We start from the raw sequence: 11640 nt of genomic DNA, 5'->3' as shown, positions 1-11640 counted from the left end.
CAAGCATGGACAGAGGGCAGACACTTTCTCCTTGCAGTGCTACCTTTCTATATGCGGGGAGTGTTTCCAGTATGCAAAGACATTTCCCTGGCAGGAATCTCACTGTGACTATCTCAAGTCACGTTGCCCATTTGAGAAATTCAGGGCTCTGGCATCGGCTGTTTTATTATACGCCTAGAGCAGGTCTGAGAGCTGCCTTCAGAGGGAAGGAGGTAATGGCAGCGTCAGGAACTGGATGCTCAGGAATGGGTTTGGGGAAGGTGGGAGGAAACAGAGCCGGAAGGAGAGGGGGGTGGATGGATAAGGAAGGGGGGACTTTCCCCCATACAGAGTGGCTGGGTGGGGGAAGAGATGTCAGGCCAATTACTCTAGAGCTTCCCAGCATCAAACCCAGTGCCCTGATGCAAATTAAGATAAAGAGTCACTCAAGGAACCTGCGCAGAAAATGTGTGAATAGTGATAAATAAATCGTTACATAGGCCCCAGAAACCTAATTAAAGGATTCCATGTTTGGGCCGTTAGCAGAGTCTATCGTTAAGCATAGGAAGCATGATTACAGGTGGTTGTAAGCTCATTCTGCTGGCTGGTGTGTGTGCAGGAATGAAAATAATAAAAGCGTACACTTGGTTTATATTTAGAAAAGAAATAAGAGTCCTTTACTGCAGGAACTCCATATTCTGATAGGAAAGGAGGAGAGACGGATCCTAACTACCTATCTAGTCTAAGACACCAAGCCTTTGAATTCTGGCATACTCTAAGTCAGTTTCATTCTTTCTCTAACATCAGGCTCTATTTTTGGGTCTATCCATGCCAGGGTTCTTCTATGCCATTTGTTGACCCTTGTTGGCCACTGTGTGGAACAACTTGTTGAGCCAGATAGACGACTGTTGTGATCCAGCAGCGTACCTCTTAGATGTTCTTATCAAAGTATTTTTGTATTCACTTCACCAATACTTCACATTTCTCCTTAAAGGGACCCAAAGTGTCTTACATCATTCTCCCCTCCTCTGTTTCCCCCCGTCACATCCTTTTGTTTTATTTATTTATAGTTGGCCAAGTCACGTCAGAGCTACCATAGAGCTTGCTTCAATCTAGCACTAAAGAATCACAACTGCAGTTTAGTATTTTTTGCTGAAGAAGCAAAATGCAAAAGAACAAAATAAAATTCTTAAAAGAAAAGGGCAGGGCCATCGGAGTTGCAGCTCTCTTGATCCCTGGTTGCATCCGAGGCATTTTCCAGAGCCAGGTTACCGCTGACTGGAGAATTCTCCCGTGTGGCTTAAGGAAAAGATAAGGGGAAATGAAGGGCTTGACCTTCCACAAGGGCCCCAAAGGAAAGCGTGACAAGGGCTATGTTGTTTATGAGCACAGTTCCACAGTTGCAGGCGTTGAGCAACGAACGTGGTCCAGATTGATGGTAAGCAGTCCACGGTCTCTTCAGACCCCACCAGCATGTATTTAAAGTCTGAAGATGCCAGCCACAGCTGCTGGCGAAATGTCAGGAACTACAATGCCAAGACCACGGCAATACAGCCCAGAAAATCTACAACAACTAATGTTCTCCGGCTGTGAAAGCCTTCGACAATAAATCTATCCATTGTTTTTGAGGCAAGACACCAGTCTTGCTCCAGGGCACATTTTGTAGTAGAATTGGAATGCCCACCCACACGGACAGTGTGTTTGTGTATGTAACCCCTATGAGGAAATTGATTTAGCCCAGTAGGGTGGAGTCAGTGGCTAGAGGCAGGCTGCTGCGGAAGAGGCTGGTTGCTGGGGAGCTTAATTTATATGCTCTTATCACCTTGAATAAGGTAATCAGATGTTATATGTAAATGATATGCCTTAAAGTGGTGTTTGTGTATTGTGTTTGGTTGGTGTTACTGGTATTGTATTGTATTTGCAGGGCTGTAATTCCCCAACAAAAAGACAGAAGCCTGGGCTACAGTTGCTCCGAATGAATGAAAAAGGACTCACCACTTTGTGGAATGTTGAACTTTTACCTTTTCAAAAACACTGTTGATTTAAAGTTTTCTGTATGGTTGCATTTTATTGTTAAAAGGTTTAAAAGGAAAAAAGAAAAATGATTTCTTAAAATTGGGTGAAAGTTGCTTTCTGACCCCATAGAACCCATGGAAAGAGAAGTTGCATGAAAAGAGAAGTTGGTACCTGGAACATACCCTCAAGTTTCCTTGAGTCTCCTTCTTGCCATGAAGCGCCAGTTGCTTTGCTGTTCCTCCGCAGCTCCTCTCCTTTCCGAGACTAGTGAATATCACCGAATATCACCGAATCCCAATCTCACTTTCCTCCCTTTTTTGTCTTAGAGCCTCGCTACAAGTGACATTTTACACGCGAACAGCACTTGATCATTTTCACAAGTCTTTCTGGGAACTGAAGTCCCTCTCCCCCACCCCTTTTCCTTCTGTCCCCCTCTCTGTTAGAATGGCTGCCTGAAGAGACGGAGAAAGCCTACGGCAACAGCAGCTTTTGCAAATCGTCTTGCTGGGGGGTGGGGGATGCTCTGGAGAAAGCTGACATGTCGGTGAAGTCCTTCCCCTCTCTGTTAGAACTGTTAGAATCGCTGCCTGAAAAGTCAGAGAAAGCCTGCTTTTGCAAATCGTTCCTCCAGTCACAAGCCTGCTCTCAATGATCTTTGGGGGCGGGCAGCTGCAACTTTTTCAGCTTTTTCCAGAGCATCCCCCTCCTCCCCGAGCAAGACGATTTGCAAAGTTGCAGCTGCCCGCCCCCAAAGATCGAGCACAAGTGAATGGCAAGTGAACAGGGAGGAATACACGTGAGTCTGTTTGCTTGCCAGGCAAGCGTAATTCGTCACATGTAGCTTGGCTCTCTGGCAGAGGTCTTTCCTGTTCTCTACCTCCTGGTCCTTTTAACTGGAAATGATCGAAGCTGGGACCTGGTGCATGCTAAGCAGGTGCTCTGACATAGAGTCACAGCTCCTTCTTTTCCATGTAAGATGTCTGTTATCGTTCTTTGTAATGCAAGGACTAGTAGAAACTGCTAAATGAGATTATCACTGGGAAAAAACATATTTGCTCTCAAACAGGAGTGATGACATACTCATAAACTGCAGTCTGTTCTAAAGCCTCCCCTTCCCTTCACCCCAAAATAAAAAAACCCTCAAGGCTCTTCAAATATTTAAGATGTATAAATGGCACTATGTAATGCTCCTGAGGCTCAAGAAAGAGGAGTGCTTGCTTCTTGGCACCATTAAAACTAAGATGCCGCCTTCGAGAGAAAGGTTAGGCAAAGCAAGAGGAGGTTGAAACAGTGAGCTGATCGCTTACTTGAGCTGTGGGTAAAGGTAATTGGTCATATTTTGAAAACAGAACCAGAGAGAGGCCCCAGTCTAGGGCGCAGTCTTGGCATAGTAGTAGAAGGGGTTACTTGATATGCAGGTGTGCCCGGGCTCAGTCCCTGCCTTTTCCAGTTAAAGGGCAGGCGTCTGCAGATGTGTAGGGAAAGACCTTCCTCTGTGTGAGATGCTGGGACCTCTAGTCCATCTCATTTAGCACTATGACTAACCAAGGTTCAGTACAAGGAAATGCCTCATATTCAAAGGGAACGGCTGTGGTGCACAGCTTAGCACAAAAAATTCCCAGGCTCAATTCCTGGTGCTTTGGATTAAGATTTCTGATAGTAGGTACAGGTAAAGGTTTATGGCCTGTGCAAGCACCGAGTCATTACTGACCCATGGGGGGACGTCGTATCATGACTTTTTTTTGGCAGACTTTTTAGGGGGTGGTTTGCCATTGCCTTCCCCAGTCGTCTACACTTTACCCCCAGGAAGCTGGGTACTCATTTTACTGACCTTGGAAGGACGGAAGGCCAAGTCAACCTTGAGCCAGCTAGCTGAACCCGGCTTCCGCTAGGATCGAACTCAGGTCGTGAGAAGAGCTTGGGCTGCGGTACTGCAGCTCACCACTCTGCACCACGGGGAAGAGAGGGTAGTAGATTCTGGTAGTAGATGCTGGGAAAGGCCTTCCCCCATCTGTGACCCCAGAGAGCCAGTGACCATCAGACAGGGCAATACTGAGCTATGTGGACCAACAGCCTTCATGATAAAATGCAGCTTTGAAAGTCCTTTCCCATATGGTCATCGAAGGGCAGACTGACATTAGCCAATCCTTTCAAGAATAGTTCAGTGATAGGATGAGAGGGAACCTTGTGACTTCTGTCGGGGAATGATGGGATGAAATCGATAGGGAATTGGTGCTGACTCCAACGATCACTGGACAAACTTAAGAGGAAGCCCCTATTCTCCTCTTATCTTCAACCTAATGACTGCACACACTAAGAATTTAGGAAAAAGGGAAATTAAAACTTCGGTCAGGAAATTGATAGACTTCATTTTTACAAATTTGCTTTAAACACAGGAGAGAAGGCTGCCAGCTACAGGAGAATGTTACTGCACACATACCTGTTATCGTATTACCCTCTAAGAATCATAGTGTGGTTTTACCAGTCCTGCATTTTTTAACAGAAATTCAACTACCTGACCCACCAACACATTTGAGATAGTTTGTGTTGCAGGGAGGGCAAAATTCTCATGAAACAATTTCAAGAAACTATGAAGAGAAGGTGCCCATATGCCGAAGTTACTAGCATTTGGCTTGATTGTGTAGCTCTCGGCAATCCTTGAAAGTTAGTTTAAGGCGTAGGCGTGCAACATTAAAGAACTTCTGCATGTGGAACGGCAATGAGGCTGGCTTTCGGCTCCTTGTTTACTAAATGCAGACTGCGCCTGTCTCAGCATTTTGTTCAATGTTCAGAACCCGAGGTGAACCTCCAACAGAAAAAGGAACTGGTTTGCAATACACTTGATCATTACCAAGTGGGCAAATGCATATACCACCCCTTTTGGCAACATCTCGGTTCTTAACATATACATCCCAGGTTCAAAGGTGCAACCAGTAGCTACAACAAGGAAGAAAAAGGGTGTGTGGGGGAATGTCCCCACTGTCAGGTTCTGATTGTGTTTAAGTCAAAGAGACTCCATTTTAACTTTGTCAGTGTATCAAGTGTGCTTTTTGCAGGTGGGAAGACTGCTGCTGGAAGCCTTGCAGAGAGAGAGGGATTGTTATGTCTACATACCTCCACCTTCCTGCCGCCCTTGAGAAACTTTCCTTTTCTCACCCTCAGGCCGTTTGTTTTGAGAACTGTGGGGAAGGATGGGGCCTGAGGGGAACAGCTTATTCTGTACCTAATCCTTTGCTTGGCATTCGTAACAATTCTACAGTTCAGCTAAGATCAATGTATCTTGGAATGTGTACTCTATTGGTTGACTACCTTCAGTAAAGCCTTTTGAAATCAATGGACTTTTGTCTTATTACAAGAGGTGGGGTGAGCTGCAACTTTTAGCAAGCCACAGTCTGACACCCACAAACTCAACCCAAACAAGCAGGGGAACAAAATAGAGGGGTTAAGTAACAACCTAAAAATATATTTGAAAATATTTATTATAAATGTGCACAAATGTAGATTAAAAAAAGTTTAAAACATAAGGCTTGAATGGCAGGCTACACGTGTATGCTAAAACTTGCTAAAACGTCTCAAGGTACAGATGATGGTACAGTGCAATGACCAACACAAATAGACCAAGGTACAATTTAAAAAAAGACGCATTTCCGCCCTTAGGCCTTCCTCAGTGGTCAAGTGTAAACAATTTATAATCAAACACACCCAGACATATGGAAACCAATCATGAAATGCCCCCAGTGTTTTATCTAGAGCTGTAACAAAAGAAGAGGGGAGGAGAAAATGTCTTAATGTAATATAGTCTATTATTAGGTGCTAGAATGATTTTATATAAAATACTAAATCAACATTTACCTCTAGTATTGTGTGATAAAATACAATTATAGCAGTAGACCCAGGACTGCATTCACACAATGCTCTTTGTTTATTGCTGTACTCTATAGAAAAAATGTACCACATTGATTATAAATTGTTTACAACTGATCACTGAGGAAGGTCTTAGGGCCGAAACGCGTCAGGGTTGTTGTTTTTTTTACTGTACCTTGGTCTATTTGTGTTGGTCATTGCACTGTACCATCATCTGTACCTCGAGAAGTTTTAGCAAATACATGTAGCCTGCAACCGGTAGATAGCTACCCCAATCTTACAGCATAAAATCTACTCGCTGGATCCACATGTGCCTTTCTGCGAAATTTAACTTAAAGAACTTACGTGATTCTCGAAAGCTTATGCTACAATAAAATTGGTTCGTCTTAAAGGTGCTACTGGACTCTTTTTGATTTTGCTACTACAGACTAACACGGCTAACTCCTCTGGATCTATGTTCATAAAGAGCTCTCTTTGTTTCCTCTCAACCAGAGGTGAACAAGTGGGTCAAAATTAAAATGATCCACAACATTTCTTCCCAAGTCAGTTTTGAGATGAATTTGGATGTTCCTGGCTAAACAGGAAGCATCCTAAAGAGGCACGGGTAATTTCAATTATACAAGAAACTGCAGGGGATTCCATATATCCCCGTTTTAGACCCACAGATATTTGCAGAGGGGCTTGGCTCAGTGGTAGAGCATCAGCTTGGCAAGCAGGAAGTCCCAGGTTCAATCCTTGGCAGCGCCAGTTAAAGTTCCAGGTGGCAGGTGATGTGAAAGCCCTCCACCCAAAACACCGGAGAGCCGTGGGCAACCTGAGCAGAGGACAGAGGTTGATGGATGAAGAGGCTGAGTCAGTGTAAGTCAACTTCATGTGTATCCATTAAGACAAGTTTTGTTAGTTGAGTTGTGGGTGTCATTTGTCTCTCCCAAATGTGTCTGTGTGTGCCATGGCCAACCTGAGCAGAGGACAGAGGTTGATGGACGAAGAGGCTGAGTCAGTATAAGTCAACTTCATGTGTATCCATTAAGACAAGTTTTGTTAGTCGAGTTGCGGGTGTCATTTGTCTCTCCCAAATGTGTGTGTTATGTGCAGTCAAGTCGTCTCCGACCTATGACCCTATGAAGGAAAGACCTCCAAAATGTCCCTATCATTAACAGACTTGCTCAGATCCTGCAAACTAGAGGATGTGGCTTCTTTATTGAGTCCAGCCATCTCATTTTGGGCCTTCCTCTTTTCCTGCTGCCTTCCACTTTTCCTAGCATTATTGACTTTCCCAGAGAATCTTGTCTTCTCGTGATGTGACCAAAGTACGATAGCCTCAGTTTTGTCATTTTAGCTTCTAACGAGATGATCAGGGTTCGAGGAACAGGAGTTTAAATAAAAACCCCAAGAACTAACTTTGCCATATAATTTTTCCTGCAGTGTGAAGGTAACTGGGAAGCTCCTGCTTGGGGGACCCTTCCAAGGAGTCTTGACGGAGGGCAGAAGAATTTTGCTAAGATTTCTCAAGAGGGTTCCCTATATCTACAGACAAGAGAAAAATGACTGGCCTGCTCAAAATACGGATTCCTCAATGTCTTCTGCATAAGCAACACACGAGGAGTATGGCTGTAGAAGAAGCACCGAGAGAAGTCTGAATCCTTCCCAAAATAAGTATTTATTCGGCTTTTCTAGGATCATACAAAAAGGGTAGTCAATGTATAGCAAGAAGATGCGGCCAGGCAAGTTCATGCTCTCTCTTAAACACGCACACCATCGTACAATGCAGAAGTAACCCACCCGGCGTGCAGATCAAATACTACATAGGTAGGGTGTTAGCTATAGAGAAAGAAAGCCTGTCTGCGCCTCTATATTTACTTACCCTGAAGATTTCCAAGTTCAAAATTAAAAGCACAGAATTCACTTTAATGAAAATTACCTCCTGCCCCCAATGGTTTTACTCCTCCAGTCCAAAGCAGGAGAGCATGCATAAAAAGCCAGAAAACAAGATTTTTTTCAGGCCTTTATCCCACCTACTGGTGAGAGTTCCAAAAAGAGAACATTTTGTAAACCAACCTTTACAAAAACATCAGTGGCGTTTGTGGGAAAACATGCCCCAAACACTCAGCAGGTCATTTTAATATTCTTGAAAGGGCTGAAAGCTGCTCTTCCCACCAGGGTTTGTGGTTGGAACTGGGGTGCGGGAGAGAAAGGAGGGGAGAAAGGAGGAAGCACGGCTATCCCTTACAAAGAGGAGATAAAACCTCCCAGCCTCCCCGCTCAAATACTGTCTTTAAGGGATTTGGCCCTGGCTTGGCTGTAAACTAAGTGACTTTTTTGCGTAGAAAGGCAGTTTTGCACTCAGTGCCTGGAGATTGTGTACATGGTGTTTGCCTCAGCATACACAGGCATCCCTGTGCAGTGTGTACTTGTGATTCATTCTGGCGACCATGAGCTCATTTTCAGAACTCATTCCTCATGGGCCAGACTCAAAGGGAGACTAGTTATCTCCTGTGCAGGAGACATCTTGTCAGGCTCCACAGTCTGATCCCCCAGGTTATTCATTCTCTATGTAAAACCTTTAAGAGAAATAATTTTGTAGATTTTGAACTGGATGTCATCAATACGTGGGGGACACCCAGCTCTGTCTCTCTCTACGCAAATCCCCTAGCGATAGAGGTCTTGAGTTGCCACCTGACTGCTGCGGTCAAATGCTTGAAAGTGAACAAATTGAAACTGAACCCAGTCAAGATGGAAGTGATGCTGGTTGGGAAGACGGACGTTGAAAGGATGTTGTGCTTCCTTGATCCTTGCTGACTTGGTTAAGAACCTAGGGCTTGTAACGGAAATGGCACGGCTGCTGGAGAAACGTTAATACAGCTGTAAAAAATGCTCTGTTAACTTAGCCCAGGAGATGGCCGCCTACCTTGACACGGCCAGTCTGACCGCCTGAATCCATGCCGCACAGTAACATTGAGACTAGACTTCTGCAACATGCTCTGCGTAGGGCTCTCCCTCAACGTCAACTTGGGACACTCTGGCAGGTGCAGAACGCCAGAGTTTGATTACCATCAGGAGATGGGTAGCGCATGCATACTGCTCTCATTCTGAGGCCGCTTCATTGGTTGCCCATCAGTTATTGACCTCAGTTCAAGGTACTGGCTATCACATACAAAACCCTTCCTGGCCTTGGCCCCTCTTACCTGTGGGACTGCCTCTCCCCCTATGCTCTGCCACAACAGTTCCGCTCACCTGAACAGGGCCTTCTGCAGATGCCACTCTGAAAATGGGCAGAATCAACAACTGTCCGTATACCTGCATTCTCTGTTTTGGCCCCCACCTTATGGAATGGCCTGTCCACGGAGATCAGGAAGGCTCCCGTTTTTCTGGATTTCCGCAAACTACACGGAACTGAATTATTCAAGAGGGCTTTTAACACACATGACAGAGCTGTGATGTAAGCAGGGCTCATTTCGAGGGGGAACATGCAGGAACGCAGTTCCGGCAGTTCCCCAAAGAGGTCACATATCAGGTGGCCCTGCCCACCTGACTCTCGGCCATTTTGGGTCTGTTTCGGCCTGGATTGGGGCCAAAATGGCCCGGATCAGGCCTCTTTTTGCCATTTTGGGCCCAATTTCGGCCCTGAATGGCCAGGATTGGGTCCAAAACAGCCAGGATAGGTGATGTCAGGGAGTGTGGCATATACAAATCAGTTATGCTAATGACACACTTCTGGTGATGTCAAGGGGTGTGGCATATACTAATGAGTTATGCTAATGAGGTACTCCAGCTCTTTTTCTACGAAATGACCCCTGGATGTTAAGGAAATGTTTCTGAAAGATGCTTTGGTAAAGGGCTAGGGCTATACCACTGTGTATAGTGTATAGCCAGTTTGGTGTAGGGGTTAAGAACAGCAGGGCTCTAATCTGGAGAGCCGGGTTTGATTCCCCACTCCTCCACTTGTAGCCAGCTGGGTGACCTTGGGTCAGTCACAGCTTCTAGGAACTCTCTTAGCCCCATCCACCTCACAGGGTGATTGTTGTGGGGATAATAATAGCATACTTTGTAAACCGCTGAGTGGGTGTTAAGTCATCCTGAAAGGCAGTATATAAATCGAATGTTGTTATGATGATGGCAACGGTGATAGGAAATGTTTCAAAAAGATGCCTTGGTAAAGGGATAGGGACTGTAGACTATACTATTGTGTATAGTACGTACTGATGGTTGCTATAAGTATGATCCTACAGAGAGTTGCTGTAGCATAGTGGTTAAGTGGCTGGGCTGCTAATCAGTACTCTGCTGGTTTGACTCCTTGGCCTTGGTCAGACCTCCTTGGCCTTGGCCAGCCACTTCTCTTAGCCCCAGCTCCCCAGCTGTACTGTGCGGATTATAACAACAACACCGATTTTGTTCACCATTCTGCCCAGAGGGGTGGTATATAAGCACACTGTTATTATTATTATTGTTATTATAACTTCTGCATTGTTTTAACATGTCATGTTGATACTTATGCTTCGTTTCAGTTCCGTTTTCAAATTTTTACACATTTCTGCAATTCAAACCTTGTGGCGCATGCACAGAAAGGGGGTTCTTGTGCTGAATTCCAGTAAAGTGCAGGGTGGTAAGGGATACAGTGAATAAAATGGGATACCCAGTTTTAGGGGCTGGGTTGGCCCCAGATCAGAGCCACATTGGCCATTATTGTAGTTTCATGTAGTGGTTAAGAGCGGTGGGACTCTAATCCAGAGAACCGGGTTTGATTCTCCGCTTCTCCACTTGAAGCCAGCTGGGTGATGTTGGGTCAGTCACAGCTCTCTCAGAGCTCTCTCAGCCCCATCCACCTCAGTGTCTTTTGTTGTGGGGATAATAATGACATACTTTGTAAACTGCTCTCAGTGGGTGTTAAGTTGTCCTGAAGGGCGGTATATAAATCAAATGCTGCTGCTGTTGTTGTTATTATTAATTTATTATTACTGATTTATTATTGTTATTGTTATTGTTGTTGTTGTTATTAAACAGGCCCTGCTTTCCTCACTGTTTTAGTGCATCATCTCAGGCAAGAGTGGTGGGTGGGTGGGAGGTATCCTGGAAAGAGCTAGCTTGGTGTAGTGATTAAGAGCAGTGGAACTTTAATCTGGAGAACCAAGTTTGATTCCCCACCCTTCCGCTTGAAGCCAGCTGGGTGACCCTGGGTCAGTCACAGCTCTCTCAGCCCCACCCACCTCAAAGAGTGATTGTCGTGAGGATAATAATAACATACTTTGTAAATGCCCACACTCTGAGGGGGCATTAAGTTGTCCTGAAGGGCAGTATATAAATTGAATGTTGTCATCATCATCCTCATCAAGGTCTCCATAGCCTGAGGCTAAAATCTCAGATGATGATACATCTAAGAAATTAATCTCAGCAGATTTGGGCTGATTCTCCCATCACTGGTTAAGAGGTGATGGTGCCACATGAATTGTTGCTGGAATTCCCTGGAACAAGTTTGACATGTGTAGGAGCCAAGCTAAGCTTCACATGTTAACAAAACAAAAAAACAACCCAACACATTTTCTGATACTGAAAGTTCACCTTTGAAATTGCCTTAAGATCCATCCCTTGCTTTCAAAATGTAACCCTCCTACAACACAGCCGTAATACAATGAGTTAACCAAGTTACTCACAGAAATATATTAGTATACTTTTTAGGAATTCTCAGTATAGGTCATAGGCATATTCACATCAGGAAACGTCAGGAACTACAATGCCAAGACCACGGCAATACAGCCCGGAAAACCCCCAACAACCATATTCACA

The sequence above is a fragment of the Eublepharis macularius genome, chromosome 1, assembly GCF_028583425.1.
Source record: "Eublepharis macularius isolate TG4126 chromosome 1, MPM_Emac_v1.0, whole genome shotgun sequence".
Classification (NCBI taxonomy): domain Eukaryota; kingdom Metazoa; phylum Chordata; class Lepidosauria; order Squamata; family Eublepharidae; genus Eublepharis; species Eublepharis macularius.
This window is presented reverse-complemented; position numbering follows the sequence as displayed.